This window comes from Pinus tabuliformis, chromosome 6 (genome assembly GCF_031772625.1).
Source record: "Pinus tabuliformis cultivar Carrire ecotype Pingquan chromosome 6, CPIR1, whole genome shotgun sequence".
Lineage (NCBI taxonomy): Eukaryota > Viridiplantae > Streptophyta > Pinopsida > Pinales > Pinaceae > Pinus > Pinus tabuliformis.
In genome coordinates this window covers 686,729,373-686,747,473 of record NC_142292.1, presented here as the reverse complement: position 1 = coordinate 686,747,473, position 18,101 = coordinate 686,729,373, and positions in this window count along the sequence as shown.

Below are 18,101 nucleotides of genomic sequence, written 5' to 3'. Positions count from 1 at the left end.
GGAAGTCATCATCCCAGTAAAACGTAGCGTCCATATTCAATAACTTCTCCATTGGCACAGTGATTTGCACATATGCCTTTATAAACTTCTTGTAATACCCTATATAACCCAAAGTTGCGCGTAGTTGTTTTACATTCCTGGGTGGATCCAAACTGATAATTACAGCATTCTTGGTAGGATCTACCATTAATCCTTGCTTTCACATGACATGTCCCAACAATATTCCATAAGGTACACATAAAATACATTTCTTCAAATTCAAGGACATCTAATACTTCCTGCACATATCCAATATTAGGTGCAGACTAGAGACATGTTTCTTCACTAGATCGAAGATTGTCCAATCATCAAAGTAGACCTCTAGAAACTTGTGAATAAATTCCTTGAATGTTGTGACTACCACCCTTGAAAATATCGCAGGGGCATTTTAATTCCAAAAGGCATAATTGTATATTGGAATGACCCCCACTCTGTAGCGAAGGTAGTCTTGCTTCTATCCTTCGGCGCAATCTTAATTTGGTGATATCCCAAAAATCCATCAGTGAACGAATAGGTCTCCTGTCCACTGACATTTTCTAGAACCTTATCTGTAAAAGGTGTAGGAAAGGGGTCATGCACGCATGCATCATTTAACTTCCGTAGATCTATGTAGATCCTTATATCACCCTTTTTTTTCTTTTCCTGGACCACCATCGGACTGACCCATTCCAACTCTTCCACTGGCTCAATTATACATGCTGCAAGCATCTTATCCAACTCTTCTCATACCTTTTCCTTGTACTTGGGGTTCAGTCGATATGGGCACTGCTTAATTGTCTTCACGTCTGGTTTTAAATTGATCTTCATCACACCCAAATCACCTACTATGCCCTTCAATTCATAGAATTTTGTTGGAAATAAGTCCTAATATTCATGCAGTAATTCAACAACCTTGCCGACCATGTCTTCATCCCAATAGTCACCAATGTGCACGAAATTTGGTTCTACTTCTGAGCCAATATTTACTTGTTTTATCTTTATTGGCTATGAGATATCAGGGATCTTTGCATCAGGTCCTGCTACTTCACGCAATCCTTCTGACTCAGGAATGTTGATATTTTGTGGATCCTCATTGCCTTCTTCCATAGTAACATTGTAGCATTCCAGCGCATGTTGTAGCTGCACACTCCACTCAGGTTGCATCCAAGTTACAGGTTTTATTGGTGTTCCGAAGATCACTACCTTAATCGCCTGAAGCACCCCATCAATGCATTTGAACCCATCTTCAAAGTTGAATGTAAGAAGAAAACACTCCATTTCATCCCAATCAACAGTCATGTGTCGCAGCTCCATCTCCAAATAATAGTTTGTCGATATAATGTCTAAGTTATGAATAAATATATATACCCATTCCGGTTGAGGTACCTCACCCCAAGCCTTAGTCCATTGATCTAGATGATCATGCAGGTCATCCTTATCTCTTTACTTTTCACTGAGCCATGTTTTTGCATAACCAAATATTAATCTCATTAACCTACTCCTTCCAATCAGCAATGTTAGCCTTGTGGGTTCCCCACCATCTTCCAGGCGTAGTTCTTAAAGTGAAATTTAGAGCTTGGAACTTGTGCTCCTTTGGTACATCTCTTTATAAATGGTCAAGAAAAGTATTGACATCGTCTAGCCCATCATAATAAAGTAATTTACATATCTCATTTGATATACAACGTAAATATTTTGTAAGCTTATTGCATCGTAGTGTAGAGACCTCATGCAACCAATTCTGCCAGTTTTCTAATTCTTCATCTAAGTCTGATTGGCATGAACTATCCTTCTTCGAACTAATACGTCCATCTGCAATGGGATTAATATAGACTTCATCTCACGTAGTGATCTTATATATGTGATCAATGTCTTCATCATCATAGTCATGATGGATTGGTTATATGTATCGCACACCTTCAGCTGGATCCAATGGAACAACTACTCGAAGGACATTCTTTTCAAATACCATGCTTCACTTATTTAAATTAATAATATAATTCATGTTGAAAGCCCAATCAATCCTAAGCAATGTTGTGTATGGATTACTTCCATATATTATTTCAATCAATTCAAAATCTACGAGCACACTAGCTCCTTCAATAACTATAGCAACTCCATGTAGGCGAGCCATCAGAATTATCTTTTGTTTGTTTGCCATGCGTAGCTGGATTGGCAACCACTGCAAGTTAAGTCTCCCCATATGTTTCCAAGTCTATTTTGGCAGTACATTAGTGTCAGAACCCAAGTCTAGAATTATCTAGGTCATATCAAAATCACCAATTTGTGTTGTCAACCGCATTTCCCTACTAGCCCTCTTCTTTCTCTGGTTCACCTTATTTACTACACGATGTTCTAGGAGCGACATGTCCTTACTAGCACAAATTTCTACCAGTTATTGGAGTCCTTAAACTACCTTCTAGTCCCTCAAGAGCTTCATGCATTTCTGTAGAAACGATTTCAGCATTATGGGGTCAGAGTTCTCCATCGTAGTAATTTCTTCAGATTTCTCTCTTCGAGGGACTATTGTTATCTGAGTTTTAGACGTAGAAGCACCTAGATCCATAAAAAAAAATTCATGCCTCCATAAATGTCTCCCTTTCTTTGTGTAAGTCAAATCCATCATTCTTTTCACCAGCCCTATGAACCCATGTATCTGATACCGATTACTTGCCTTCTACCTTATCTTCACCAGTGGCTATACCACTTCATGTGACTATATTGACACTAGGATTATCTTCACCAGTGGCTATACCACTTCATGTGACTATATTGACAATATGATTGTCTTCGTGTGGCTCAGATCTCATCATCTGAATATTTTGTGTTAGCTGTTGGTTCTTCTTTTGCTTCATTTTTTCTATTAATAAAGGACACTCTTCTATAAAATTATCAAATTACTTATAGTATTGACAAGATGGATGAGTTGGATTCTGATAATCGCACACAAAATGTCTTGGTTCTCCATAGTTGTAGCAGATGATTTGACCCCGACCTATTCTAGCACCTCCTCGTCTTCCTCTTCCATGTCCCTGGAATACTCTGTGATCCATAGGTGAGCCTTGATCATTTTGTACATGGGTTTTAGCCTACATCCTATACATAAAGGTTATGTCTATCATCAAATCATAGCTTCGGAAATCTCTTTCATCATGGCCAACTGATTTTAAAAATTTGCAGAAGAGTTGCTTTGGTGAATGCACAAACTTTTGTAATAGATAACAATTGTTTTTCATATGCATTCCTGGTACTTGGCAGATACTACACCAGATGCTTGAACTAGAGCTTGATCTAGTAGGAGACTCTGGTTTCAATGGGTTGCAACCTCCCATAGTTATATAATACTTGTATACAAGGCACTGATCCTTATAATAGCATACAACCTTGCACTTTGTACACCAAACTTCAGGGCGTAATCTTAACTAAACCTCCTTTCCCTTCTTTAGATCTTGCAATTCCATATGCAGGCTTGTTAACTATGACTGGATATGTTGGACTCCTATATTCATATCCTAGATTGGTGAAGCCTCCAGCTTCATCACAATCTCTAATGCTTTGGCCTGAGATCCGATCTTCTGTTGAGACAAAGGCAATCTTAAATGTGGCAATAGCGAAGCTATGTACCATTCCTTATGTTGTTCATCTAAAATCTGAAGATTAGCTTGTCTCAGTAAGAACTTCAACCTCTAATCCATATCCCACACGGACTCATTAGTTGTTTGCTTGATCTCCTTTATCTCAGTGACACACTGAGCTTCTCATTTTGGCTTTCTAAATTCTGTGTTCATCGCAGTATTTGTCTCGGCCAACGTAGAGTTTGTGTTGGTTGTACTATATTTGATATGCCATGCAAGAACTCTATCCTCTATCATTGTGACCATTTGTGCTTTCTTCATGTCATTATCGTTGATTTGTTGTGCCTTCCACATAGCTTAAGCTGCAAACCAAAATTGATCAGGATCCTCTAATCCCTGACCCTTGAATACAAGCATTTTCACTATATTCACCATACTGAAGAATGAAGGTGGAGGTCTAGGTGTATGAGGTGTTGATGAAGGTGGAGATGGGGTGGATGGATGCAAAATCCCAGCAGTGCCCTAACCTTCTATCTGTGGCACACCTCCATGTCTGTTTGTTAGGTCCCTATAATACTAGTGTATTCCCTCATTATTATTGTCATTATAGCCACTTATTATTATTGTTGTGCCCATGTTGTCCCCATATTCTTATTATTGTGCCCCATAGAAGCCCACTATTGTTATTGTTGTGCCCTTACATTATTATTGCTATTTCGTCTCTGATTATATTGTGACCCTTAGACTCCTATATATAGAAAGCAGGTCTTTTCATTTGAATCATCCAATAATTGTTCATTTGTGTAATGTAAAGGAGGTTCCCCCCTCAAAGAGGTTGATTTTAAAGTCATTGACCTATCTTTTATTCTATTTTGTAATATGGTTGCATAACATTTGGTATCAGAGCTTTGGATTCTAGGGTTTTGTTGCTCCAAACAGGTCATTGTGGCATTTTTGCTATACCCTTTTTTCTACGAAGTTTTAGAAGATGAAATTAAAACCCATTTGAGTTGAAATCTTCATGAACCTCAGGTCTGAATGAAGCCATCGATAGCATAAAAACTGATTCAAAATTAGGAAGATAAAATTCAGTTCAATTCAATTCGTAACCAACATATAAGTGAAAGATAGAAATTCTCCTTGATTCCATTCAACATAAGAAATGAACAGATTAAGTATGAGTATTTCAAAGCTGCTTTGAAATAATTGAATCCAGAAAATTAAATATGAGTATTGCATAGCTGAAATAAAGTCAAAATAATATATATAATATACAGCTTGAACATTGTTGATCAACAAGGCACCCTTTGCTAACAACTTGGGATGTATCTCATCAACCCATATGGTGAAAAAAATGAACATTCAACAGAGAGATGGCTCAAAAACATACTTATACCTAATCTTCTAGAGGGTGAATAAGGCAAAAACTTTCGAGCACTATCAAATCCCAATGAAGGATGAGCACCCAGATAATTGAAATCTCCAAAACATGTGCCACACCAGTGAATATTTTCTTGAAGAAGAATATAGTAATGGTATTGAATGAATATCCAATTACTCTTGGAAAATTGACACTCTCAAAGGAGGTTTTTCACCATTCCAGGACAATGACGCCCCAAAAGGAGGTGTTTCATCATTTCAACATTTTTTCTCCCATAGTAGTGCCTTAGATGGTCATGTGGGAGGGCTTCGAATGCAGTGTTTAAATGCAGATTTGGGTTTTAGTCAGTGTGCCAATGTTAAGTGCATACTCAAAAACTTTCTCTGAATCCTAGAAACCATTGATAGAACAACAACCACTTCTTCTTCTTGTTCACATTCTAGTTTTTAGCTAAAGACATGCTATATTTGTACACAAGGCAGTGTATTCCATAATGGGTACCTGTCTCAATTTGGGAAATCTAAAATAGGCCTCTTAAATTATACAGGTCTAATAGGTAAATTCTATCTAATGCTTGTTTCAATTCCAGAAGTGAAGAATTTAGCTTCTAAGAAACAAAACTCATCATCAATCGTGTCGAACATGGCCTTGTAAATTCACAAAAAAAGGGAGAGTGAACGTTCATTTTCAAAAATATGTATGTTCATTTTTTACATCGCCCTATCGAATATCACTTTCTTGTGGGTATTTTTGACATGCAAACTAGGTGAAGGTAGAACACTTCATGGAGAACTTGCCTACAATATTGGATTGGCAGAAACACATAGCTTTAACACTCATGAGGTTGCTTCATCAACAAGCATCTCTGGTTTTTTTTGGTTTTTGTTACTTTGGTAGGTGCTTAGTTTGCATGTGATCATAATGAGATACAATAGTGTTTGTCAAGAAAACCCAAAAATTTGAGGGATTCTAAGGAGAACCTGGTATTAGGGAATCATATACCAGTGGTTATGAGGAAAGGTTGTGGACTGATTTTCTATTTTCTATATTTTTGTGGTTTATATGGTTTTCCAACAGACAGTGCAGTTATTCCTTGAACTTTTGAGCTGAACAAAGGAGTTGCTAGTGTGCCTTTGATGCTCAATGTATCACAGGTACATGGAGGACCTTAGGCACATCTCTGAGGAGAAAGATAATGATTTTTATGTGCCTTTCATAATGACTTTATAACAAAAATTGGCTTGGCCTATATTGGATCAATGAAGCACTTTTCTTGTGGAGTAGTTTTGAGAATTATGGCAGAAATTATGTGTGGTGTCTGGTTGCTATTTTTGAGTGCCTATTTTGCCATGTATGAGTGGATCTCCTTCTATTATGGTCCATATGTCCTTGGCACTTTTTCCATCAAATATATGAGTCAAAAAAGGAAGACAAAGTTCTTTGGTTGATGAAGTTACTATCATATTTGTTTTTAGGGAGGTTCCATATTTGTCTCTGGCAGGTTGGCATTGTTCCTAATCAGGTTACATGTTGATTTGAGGAAGCTTATTTTGGAAAATGGAAGTTCCCTATATTGGGGTTTGATCATGCTTTGAATGATCTATTTTTCATGGAGAAAAAGAGGCACCTAGGTGTATGTGCTTTTGATGGAGAAATATTCATGGTTGTCCACTTGTGCTTTTTCAGGAGTTATATGCTTGGTATGGAGGGCACCTTATGTGAGCATGCTTCAAGGCTATTTTTCTTATTTACACCGGGAGAGGAAGGTGGATGCATGCTAAGTTGAGGATATTTTTCTTGGCTATATTGGACCACCCTATTTGAGTCGTGATGCATGCTATCATTGTGACCTTTGTTATATTATTGGAGGTGATTTATTCTTATCCATATAGAGCAGCCTATTTGGAATCTCTCTCTCTTGCTTTTCATGCATGCACATGAGTATGAGGATCAGACCATCCATATCAGGGTTTCTTCAATTTTCAATTTCCTTTTCCTTTTTTTCTATGGCGGATGCAGGTGACCTTGCATGGCACCTATCCTTGGGTAGATTTATTATTGGGATTATGCTATGTATTAGTCCTTCTTCAAGTATAACAAGTATAAGAGGAGGAGAAGGTTAGTAGACAATGGACTAGTTGCTTTTGATTCCACCTTTCCTCTTCATTCATCCACAGTTCTTGTCCCTTTCATATTAGATTACTCCATGCACTTAGCTGTTTGATATTGATTCCTTAGTCCTACTATTGACATGGTTAGTGATGACCTCTGAATAGTAGAATTGAAAAATATTGAGTGTTGGCATGAAACCCATCAAACTAATTTGGAGCAATGTTATTCTACTTATGGACCTTGTACTTGTCTACAACTTTGTCAATGAAGAATACTCTTTTGGCAGCCATATGATGTTTCAGGTGTACTCTTTGGTTTATAATGATGATTTTCTGAACTGATAGCTTTAAGTATATTTCTCCCCTTATTCAAGAAACATTTACTTTAAGTATTTAAGTGTTATGATTCACTACATTTTAGGTGTGCATCATTGACCCAATTTATAGCTTTCAGTAAATGCCACTAGGGCTAGCCTCTTGACACTAGCATGCATTGGTTCCAAAGTGAGAGAAGTTCGTTGGTGACAGGGCATTCTTCTTGATTGTTCCATTTGATCCTTAGCTGTGAGGTTGTTGATAAAACCTTGTAAGGACAATTTTGAGTGATAGAAGAATGAATAGACTTGTCAATTTGTCTAAAATCTATGCCCTTTTATAGCATGCATTATCATCTATGTACTCTAAAACAAGGAAATATTATAAATTTGTATTATATGCGCCTCGTAGATTTTCATATTACGAAAAATATCCCCTTTATCCTGAACTTTGGTGTATTTTTTGCTTTTGAATTTCATGAGTCAACTTTTGAGGTTTTCTTGTGTCCAAGTCCTTTCTCACTCATTGGCCTCAATGAGTCATTGCCTGGGGTGATTTTGGTAACATTGTTGTAGAATTTTATATAAAGGTATGCCTTGAAGCTCAAAAATGCTTTCCTTTCTGGCCTTTTTGGGTTGGACTTTCCTGGGACTCTTCTTTTTCATTTGATGTAATTCTTTTGTACCATGATGTGTTGAGCTGATATTTGAAATAATATATCCAAAATTTCCAAAAAAGCACTCAAAAACCTGCCTTTTGTGAATTCACTTTGCCATAATGATGAGAAATCATGTTTTTGTTAGGAAAAATCTCCTCTCTATCGTGAGAAAGCCTTGTTGCTTTCACTATATTTTTTTCCCTTTAGTTTACATGGAAATGTTTTTTGTTTTTTATTCAGTCTCACACTTCAAAAAAATTCTATAGGGTTGTCACGGTCTAGTGTGAATAAAAAACCATTTTGTTTCTATATTTTCAATATGTTAGCTAAATTATTAGAAATTCATAAACAATTTAAAGTTGAAACAATCAATAACTTCAACAAATTTTTACTAACTATTGAGAAACAGGCTTAATAGTTTCGGGAAATGGACAGAAAACACTGAGGAATTCTGAGCCTCCCGAAAAGGTCTTGAAAATGGTTTTTGGTGCTTTGAGGCTTTTTGGTGATTAGAACCGTGTTTTTTAACGAGTATATATGATTTATGGAATACATAGGAACACAAATATTTAGCTATTTGAATTTTAAATTGTGTAATTGGATGTTACCCTGTGTAGAATTGTGATTAATTATTAATAATAAAAATATTTATTTTTATGACGTTTTCTTTGTGTGCTTGTAAAATATATGAAGGTGGTGGTGGTTTTTTTATTCCTTATCCCTTTGCATCTCTGAAAATTTAGGGGATCTCTCCAATTGTACTTGGAGTGCATCTATATATATATATATATATATATATATATATATATATATATATATATATATATATATATATATATATATATATATATATATATATATTATTTTTTTATTTTTATTTTCTTCTTGTTGGTGGGAAGGGTAGGTAGGTTGTCTGTGATGTCCTATCCTTTATCCCTTAAAATTCGTGGGTCTCTCGAATTGTCCCTCGAGCAATTAGTCACTCCCAAAACCTTGGAAATCCATAGGTTAATTACCATTTATTATCTAACCAGGGCTCTATTTACATGCTAGCCATAAGATCGCTTTGCAGCAACTGAACAATTATTGATGTTGTTCTTATGGTGACCCTTCTTTTGAAAAGAACATTTCATCCTTAACAATACCATGCATGAAGATATTTTGCTACCTAAACCTTTGTTTCCATGTTATTCCATTTGCTTATACTTTGTGTTGTTATTGTGACTTAATAGGGACATTCTTGAATTAGGCTTATCCCTTCCACCACTTCAGTCTTTGCTAAATCATCATAGCCTGTAGGACATTTCAAGCAACAACAAATACATCTATAATTCCTTGAGCTATAAGTTTCAACCATTTCAGCCTTTGCTAAATCACCATAGCCTATAGGACCTTTCAAGCAACAAAAAATGCATTTGTAATTCCTTGAGCTATAGGTTTCCATCAGTTCATTCTTTGTTAAATTATTGTAGGTTGCAGGACCTTTCAAGCAACACCAAATGTGTCTATAATTCCATGAGCTATAGGTTGTTGAAATTTTTTTAAATTTTATACACCTGATTCACCATTTTGAATGCTTCTTTTGAATGCATCGAGACACACACCCACATTAAAATATATATTATATAAAATTAGCTCCCATAATTCTTTGCTCCTAGAATATTTTGGAAAATTGTGATTCATGTTGTCACTTCTCTCTTAGTTCCAATAAAGGTGGGGAACAAATTTCAAACCATGGATTTCACTCCCGAAAAATTCTCTCTAATGGAGTGACATGGAAGAGTGCTCCTGAAGGTGCTTCAGGGTTGCTCCCAACTGGATCTTATTTTGTGAGCTAAGTAGGGGCTAGTTTTCCTCCCACACAGTGTAGCTCTTGGTACATCTCAATAGTTGTCTATGATGGTACTATCATATTGATGCTTCAACTCGACATTAATAAATTTTTTGTTTATTTTAGTTATTCACAATACCTAAAATTTGATCATTGGACATTGTTTTTCTTTGAGTAAAATCAAATTTATTTTTCATATTTTGTGTATATTTTATGAGATGTTTGGTGTTCCTCAACTTTTATTCTTTGCATTGTTCCATTCTTTGGCTCTAGTATAGTTGGATTTTATGTCAAAAATCATTTTTATATTTTTATTTATAGACTGAGGTTGCATATTTTGGAGGAAGTGTTTGGTGTTTCTCAAATCTAAACCTTTTTTATTTTTCCCATTATTTTTGTTTGGTGTAGTAAAAGAATATTTTATTATGAATCAGAAGTCCATGGCAAGTATTTATCCCCATTTACTCCATCAAATTCTTTTGAAGAGTACCACCAAAGCCTTAAGATGTTTTCAGAATAGTAGAAAATAGTCACTGAGACAAACTTGTAGTTTTAAGTGTAGAAGAGTAGATTCCCTAAGTTTTGGGGTTGTTGCATGGAGGTACTAATTGAAGGATGAAGTTATTGTTTGCAACTATGTTCATGAATTTTTGTTCATTAATATGTACGAGTATTATCGCTATGCTTATTTGTTGTGCTGCAAATATGAATGAGTTATAGCTTGTTGTAGGTTGGTCTAAGAGTGCATTCCATTATCAAGTTAACTTCATGCCTCTCTTGATAAACCTATTTCTAAAATCTAAATATATATGAGGATACAATAGGACTAGTTGATGTAAGTAGGGCTAGAATTGTGAATGAAATTCAGTAGAATATTCAATGTCATGTTATCAAATCCCAGAAAGATATGACTCATTGGTTTGAGTTGGCTTGTTATTTTTCACTTATGGGCCTTAATATTGGTATTTCAGCTTAATTAGTGTCAAATTCCTTCGCTTTAAACCTTCTTTTTTTTCCACCTTTTGAATTTATTAATGCATGAAAAGTGTTCCAATAGAAATGCAATCCTTGATGCACACTGCTATGACATCATGCCCACCCATAATATGAAAATACTAGAAATATGTACAAATTATTTAGTCCAGGTTCGTGTAAATGACATATGTATTCATTTGTACCTCCTTGAATTTGGATTAGATATCTATTTTAAGAATTGACAAGTTGAAAATGATGACTGTGTTGATCCTACAATAACATGCCTTGTGGAAAGTTGGAAATGGGGATCTACCACCTATAACTAATGCACTATCTAAAGATGTCAAGGAATTTATACAACATTCTTAAAAAATTAAGATTTCATATTGACCATCAACATCCGAGCCCCTGGATCATCCTTTTGTGAAAAGGTCATTTTCAGCAAACATGTCTGTTGTTGAGCCTCCCGTGAAAAGTAGACGTCGGAGATGTCTAGCAAGATCATTTTGAAAAAGAGAGAGAATGTTGTTTGATTTTGGAAAGGAGAGTCTTTTATCTATACTTTTCTTGATTTGATTGGTCAATTGTTGCTTTTATGGCTAGATTATTCAAAATATTTTGAAGACCCCATGGGTAATAGGCGTTGTCTATTGGATGTTTTGGAGTTTTTGGCTAGAATCTGGTGAAACATTTGTTCGTCAATTATATTGTTTAAACTGGGTTTTTGACTACATATATGGATTCAACACTGTGAAAAACCCCTCGAGCACTTAGATTGTGGATAGTTCACAACTCAATGTTGTGATTCCAACAAATCCCTACCAAATTCTAGGCAAATGAGACTAGAAAGTAGGCTAGAAAAACCTCCAAAATGTCTAATAGGTAGACTATGACTACATAATAGACTATCTTATTTCCTTTGGGATAGTGAAGACTTGGTGTATTAAGCTTTCAAACTTGTCCATACTTTTTTTTTGTTTTTGATCTTAATTTATGTTTGAACGGTGGCAGTGATATGATTCTTTAACATGCATTATATTTTGTAACAATTGAAGAAATTGTTTGTTACAAAATAAATGTGATTTAATCACAAGTTAATGCTTTGGTTATCCTCGTTAGATTTCTATATCCATTTCCTCCTGTATTTTTTATGTATTGGGTTGTTTTTCTAGTAATTTGGATATGTGAAATAGGTTTTATAAAATTAATTATTTTAGATAAAATAAAATATTTTAATGTAACATATAAAAAAAGATGTTAATGGAACAACTAATGTCCAAATATGGAATACTTGGTCCATATAAATTCATGGTCCCTAGTTATTCAATCTTGTAGCCTTTGTTTTTGTAGTCTAATAAACTTCTGAATTTGTTGTTTTCGTATTTTTATTTATGTTTGCGTGGTTGCAATTCTTATATTTTGTGATAGAAATTATATGCACGATTATCTGTTTTTCATTTTGTAATTCAATTTTATTCCTTGGAGGAAAAAATTACCTGAGCTTTTGGGGCCTTTTTTCATAAAAGAATGAAATTCTTTTTATGGATTATAAAGCTAGAAATAAATCCCATCTCCCTTCACACACTTAAGCGAAGAATAGGTTTTTCTGGTACTTTGTAGGGTCATTCAACATTGTGGGATACATCAGCAATACTCAATATAGAAAATAGCCACATCAAAGAAACCCCATTCAAGGGAGAGGCATGCACACCAAGATTTGGAAAACATGATATATTGGATGCATGATTTCATTAAAGTATTATAATATAGGGGTGTTGAGCATTTTAACATGACACTGTCGCACAATGTACATGTTTTCTTTATAAAGGGCACATTGTTAGCATGGGGTATTGTCACACATGTAAATGTTGGTAGGGAAGCCTATAAAAATATTCTTTAGTATATGTTCATGTATTTATATCTTTTCTATGTTCAAGTTTCATGTGAAGGCTCGTTAAAAAGAAAACAATGGAAAATGAAAGGAAAAAAAAAAATTATGGCCATTGGGTTATAATGATTTTATTTGTGGTGCAAAAAGGAGGAATTCCGATTAAATTACAACACTTTACATAGAAGCCTTTCAAAACATCTGTTCCATATCTCTCCAATATTTTATGTTGTAAAAGTCTCTATAATTCATTTAAAACACATTTAGATAATTCTATAATTTATTCGCTTAGAGTCCTTGACCATTAAGGACTAGTTCTTGTATTTGTATTACAAGGTTTTGCAAATTTGTAGCAATTAATATCTCAAGATTTTGGAGATCTTAGTCTTCTTTTTTCAATATCTCTATTTTTTGTTTTCTCCAGGTAGTATACATAGTATTGCATCTATTGAAAATATTATACTTGTGCTTTTTCAAACTTGCCATTCTTAATTATAGGATATCTTGATCATTTTACGTTGTTGCCAAAGCACATGATCAACATAGAGATATGAGATTATATGTGGATATCATGAATTATGAGATGAACCCATTTCAGTTTAGTAGGATTATCCTACCTCGCAATAGGATGGTTTAGTTGACATGTTTTGTTATTTCCTTTTATGTCCTAAAATACTATGCTAGCAAAATCATTTTGTCCATGATGACAGGAATTGTTGGATTTGAAGGAATGAATAGGTTATGTGAGTATAGGATTAAGTGAAGAGAGTTTTTAAGTGTTTGAAGAGAAGTGCATATTACTCTGGCATAGAGTCTAGTGTAGATGAATACTCTAACAAGTAGCCATAGGATGAACTTTGCAGTATATGTTGTTTATATAATATTTTCTCAAGCTTCGCTATAATTCTTCATAGTTAGCAACATTACTTGAAAGGAGTGGCAGGTTGGTTTTAATTAAAATTGACATTTTCTATGAAGGAATTATATCTTTGTATTTGGAGTTTAGTCTGTCATAAATAATTACCTCGATTTTGTAGGAGGAATTCAAGGACAATGAAGAACCAGGTATTTTAGACTGTGGCCATATTCACCATTTGGATTGCATCGGAAAATGGCTATTACTGAGGAATGTGTGCCCTATTTGCAAGAATAGCTTTGAACGTATAAAGCATAAAAGGAAATCAAATTATAGATTGAATACATAATTCCTTGGAAGGCAATTGACTTCAAATAGGCTAGAATATTTTTGTAAATGATGACTACCCAAATCTTTATTTAGTAATTCATTATCATTTGTTGCAAAATATATTGAAGATGACCTAATAATATATATAAATTATTTAAGAGACACGTACATATTGGTTTTTTTTGCCCATGTGTTATTTTATTAGTGTTCTTGAACTTGCACTTATTTAGCTTAACCTTTGTTGCCACTGCCTTTTGGAACATGGGGGAGGCTTTCCAAAAAATTGCTAGTTTCATTTTGTTTGAAGGAAATTTGACTTCAATCTCAAGGTAACATTATTCCTTTAAGTCCCTTTGGACTATATGAAATATTATTATTGTTCAATGGGCTATTAATTATCGACCTATTCCAAATATTGTAATGCGGTTATGTTTTATTATTTGGAGGATAATTTTATCATTTGAGGTTATTTTGATTTCTACAAGTTACCTTCAACTTGAGATTTTAACGTGTAACTTAGTTTGCGTGATTATGCTTAGTATTTTTCTTGAAGTTTAAATACTAAGTTGCTAAGGTGTTCTTTTCTATGGTGACGTTTTATTTTCTTTGTTTATATAGGTCATCAAGCCACATGGTGGCCACTATCTCCCAACTAAACAAAACTTGTTCGAGTTTCTAGTAGGGATTTCTATGGTTTTTAATGTTGCAATTATTTCACCTCATGGTTATTTTGGGCAAGAAAATGTTTTAGGAATGCCAGACAAGACATTGGTGGACAGGTAAACAATTTTTTTATAATTGCAATGTCTATTTCATGATATCCTCTCTTTCTTGTTTGATTGTATTATGAACGTTTCTTTTGATTTTGTTTTTCCTTTTAACTATGAAATTGAAAATACTTGGTGTCATGTCCATTTAAACAAAAATCAAATCTTGAAGATGAAATTAGTATCACACTTAATTGGCTGAAATCCTTTTAGTTGTTTTGTGTTGAGATATTTTCATGGCTATTAGAAAATTTTATTTTCATGTTCTTATTTGAGCATAGGTTGTTTATATACTTGACCAAGTTAGTGCTATAGAGAATAAAATGTTGTTTGAGAATAAAGCTATAATGATTATACATCACACCTCACATTATTTGTTTTCACAAGTTATCTACAGCCTGAGCTTTTTAGCATGTAACTCAGTTGACATGATTGTGCCTAAGATTTTCCTGAAGGTTGATAACAAAGTTACTAAGGTGTTCTTTTCTATGGTGACATTTTATTTTCTTTGTTTATACAGTTCTTCTAGCCACATAGTGGCCATTATCGTCCCACTGAAGAAAAATTGTTTGAGTATGTTGCTTTTACGGGCAAAATAGCTTGGACATTACTGATGTTGAGGTATATGTCCTATAAATACTTTATAGTGTACTTTAGTTTATATTCTAGTGTTCATCAACTTTCATGTCTTATACTCTACATTGTATCTTCTTTTGTTTTTAGAAAAAGAACTCAATATTGATGGTAAGAAGTGGGATTGAGGGAAGAGGAGAACAATAACATTGGAGTGACAAATGCCAAAAGATAGAGAGAAGAGAATCGGTCTAGTGATACCCTTAGATCCAACATCCTGCATTAGACATGAACATAGAGACAGATGGTCAAGTCTTCAGAGTTGGTGAATTCACCTGCAATGCCTTGGCAAAAAAATGATAACGTTTTGAGTTGATGAAACAATATTTCATGTGTAAATTGTAGTCCAACCAATATTAGGTTAGAAACTCATATTGTATTACTTGACATTTCATATAATATATTTTTTGTGGTTGAAATTATTTATAGTTGCACTTAATATTTTTTAGTATTGTAATTAACATATGTAACTTTACATTTTCATATTAGATGCGCATGCACATTGTATGACATTTTTTTAAATTAGTCACAACATATTACTAATTAATTTATGTTGATTAATAATGAACACATAAAATCAATTTAAAACTACTAAATTAACAATTTACATTGAATAATGATGAACACAAGTAAAATTAACATACAACTAAATTAGTCGTTCATAATGAGTATTAATGAAAGTAAATGAAATGAATATAAACTAGTAAATTAGTTATTTATATAATGAATATGAAACTACCAAGAAAAGTTAAATGACTACTGCAAATAATAAATTTGTGATTACAAATGATGACTAAATTTTGCATATATACGACTATTAGTAGCTAATTTAAAGTATCTTATAGCACAGCCAAAATTTAGTCATATTTCTTTGGTCAATAATTGGTTTCAAATGATGACTAAATTTTGCATTTATATGACTATTGGTAGCTATTTCACAATATATTATAACAAGACCAACATTTTGGTCATATTTCTTTGGTCATTAATTGGTTTTCTAGGGTGATCATATAGTAATATATTTTGTTGGATATTTGGTCATTAACTATGGCAATTAATGACTAAATCAATGACTAAATTAATGACCAAATCTATGACTAAATATACTATTAGATAATAAAATTGAGACAACCAATTAATGACTAAGTTAAAAATGACTAAAAGTTGGTCACGTTATAAGATACTGTAAATGAGCTACTACTAGTCACCGACTAAAAAATAGTCGTTTATATGTAAAATTTAGTCATTTTTTTAGTAGCTAATTATCCATTTTATACTATTCATAGGTGAAGGAATATATTAGAAAAATCCTCAATTGGTTCATCATGATCCATTCTAAGCTGATTGATTGTTTTATAAACATCTTGGTAATCATACCACTCAAACGCTTAATGAAGCTCCTTAAGAAATTGATGAAAATAATGAATGGATGTGGATGGTAAGGTATGACACCATTGATTAACATGACCTTCAAGAGTGAGGGTGAAAAAAATAAACATAACATCTTCATCATCGACTTCAACAAATTTACAAAACCAAAGAAAATAATTTATGTGCTTGGATATAAATGTACCATGCTCACCATCAAACTTGAATTGAGACAAGGAATGAACAAGTTCTGTGGAGATTGAAAGTTTACCAGGAGGACATATGTTAGGAAAAAAATTTGGGATTATGATTTGGGAAAAATCCATTTAAGATAAGTAATTCAAACAGACTCAATAGGGACAACTTCACATCTCACCCTCCTTCTAGTGTCAACTGTTGACATTTCTGGAAATTCATAAACCAAGGGTCCTCCTCGATCTGAAGTCCCAATTGGATCTTACACCATTTAGAGTAGGATCCCCATCTGGAATACAACCCATCTGTCATTTTCTTAAATATATGCCTTGGCTTTAGCTGTTAGCACAAGAGAATTACACTTGTGTTTTTGATTGAGCTATTGAGTGTGCCTTGTGAATGTTCAATTATAGATGTATCAATGTTCTTTTACCACAATGGAAGATATAAAGTGAGCCCCTAAGAGAGAAGTAATAGTACTACCCTAATAGAGACACATAGAGATGAGAAAGACTCATTTGGCATTAAGAGAAATAGTTCACATAGATATGACAATCGTTACAACCATTACAACACATTTCCAATAAGTTAAGCAGTGAACTTACCAAAATAATCCAATTCTTCAATACATGTGAAAGTGAACATGAATCATAAACATTCAAAGAATAGTATTAGAAACATCCACAATCCATGTGTGAAAATGTATTGGCCAGAAGGCTTCAAATATTAAGAAAAAGTCCCAAGATACATAAATACAATGAACACCACTAGCTCCAATAGTAGAGTGTTAAAGCCACTACTTTCTTCCGAAAAGTACTAACTTTTTCTCTCTAATGCCTTGTGGGAGAGGTCAAGGTTAAAATTCCCTTACATGACAAATGAGGATCTATTTATAACTTGAGGCATGACCTTTCACATCCTCATGACTCTTGACTTTCCAACTTGTAGTGACCTTTGGATTTATACAACCTTTGGAATTTCAAATAACTTTTGCAATTACATATGACTTTTGCTATTACATGTCCTTTGGAATTCCATGACTCTTTAGTTCATACATGACTATTGGTCTTCTACTTATTTTTATTTAAAATTATTACAGCAATACATCATGACTTCCACATCATCATGTGATGAGAATGTGACATGTCACCCTCTTTGATGACTAGGAATAATAATGACTGATGATGTGGACTTTTTCTA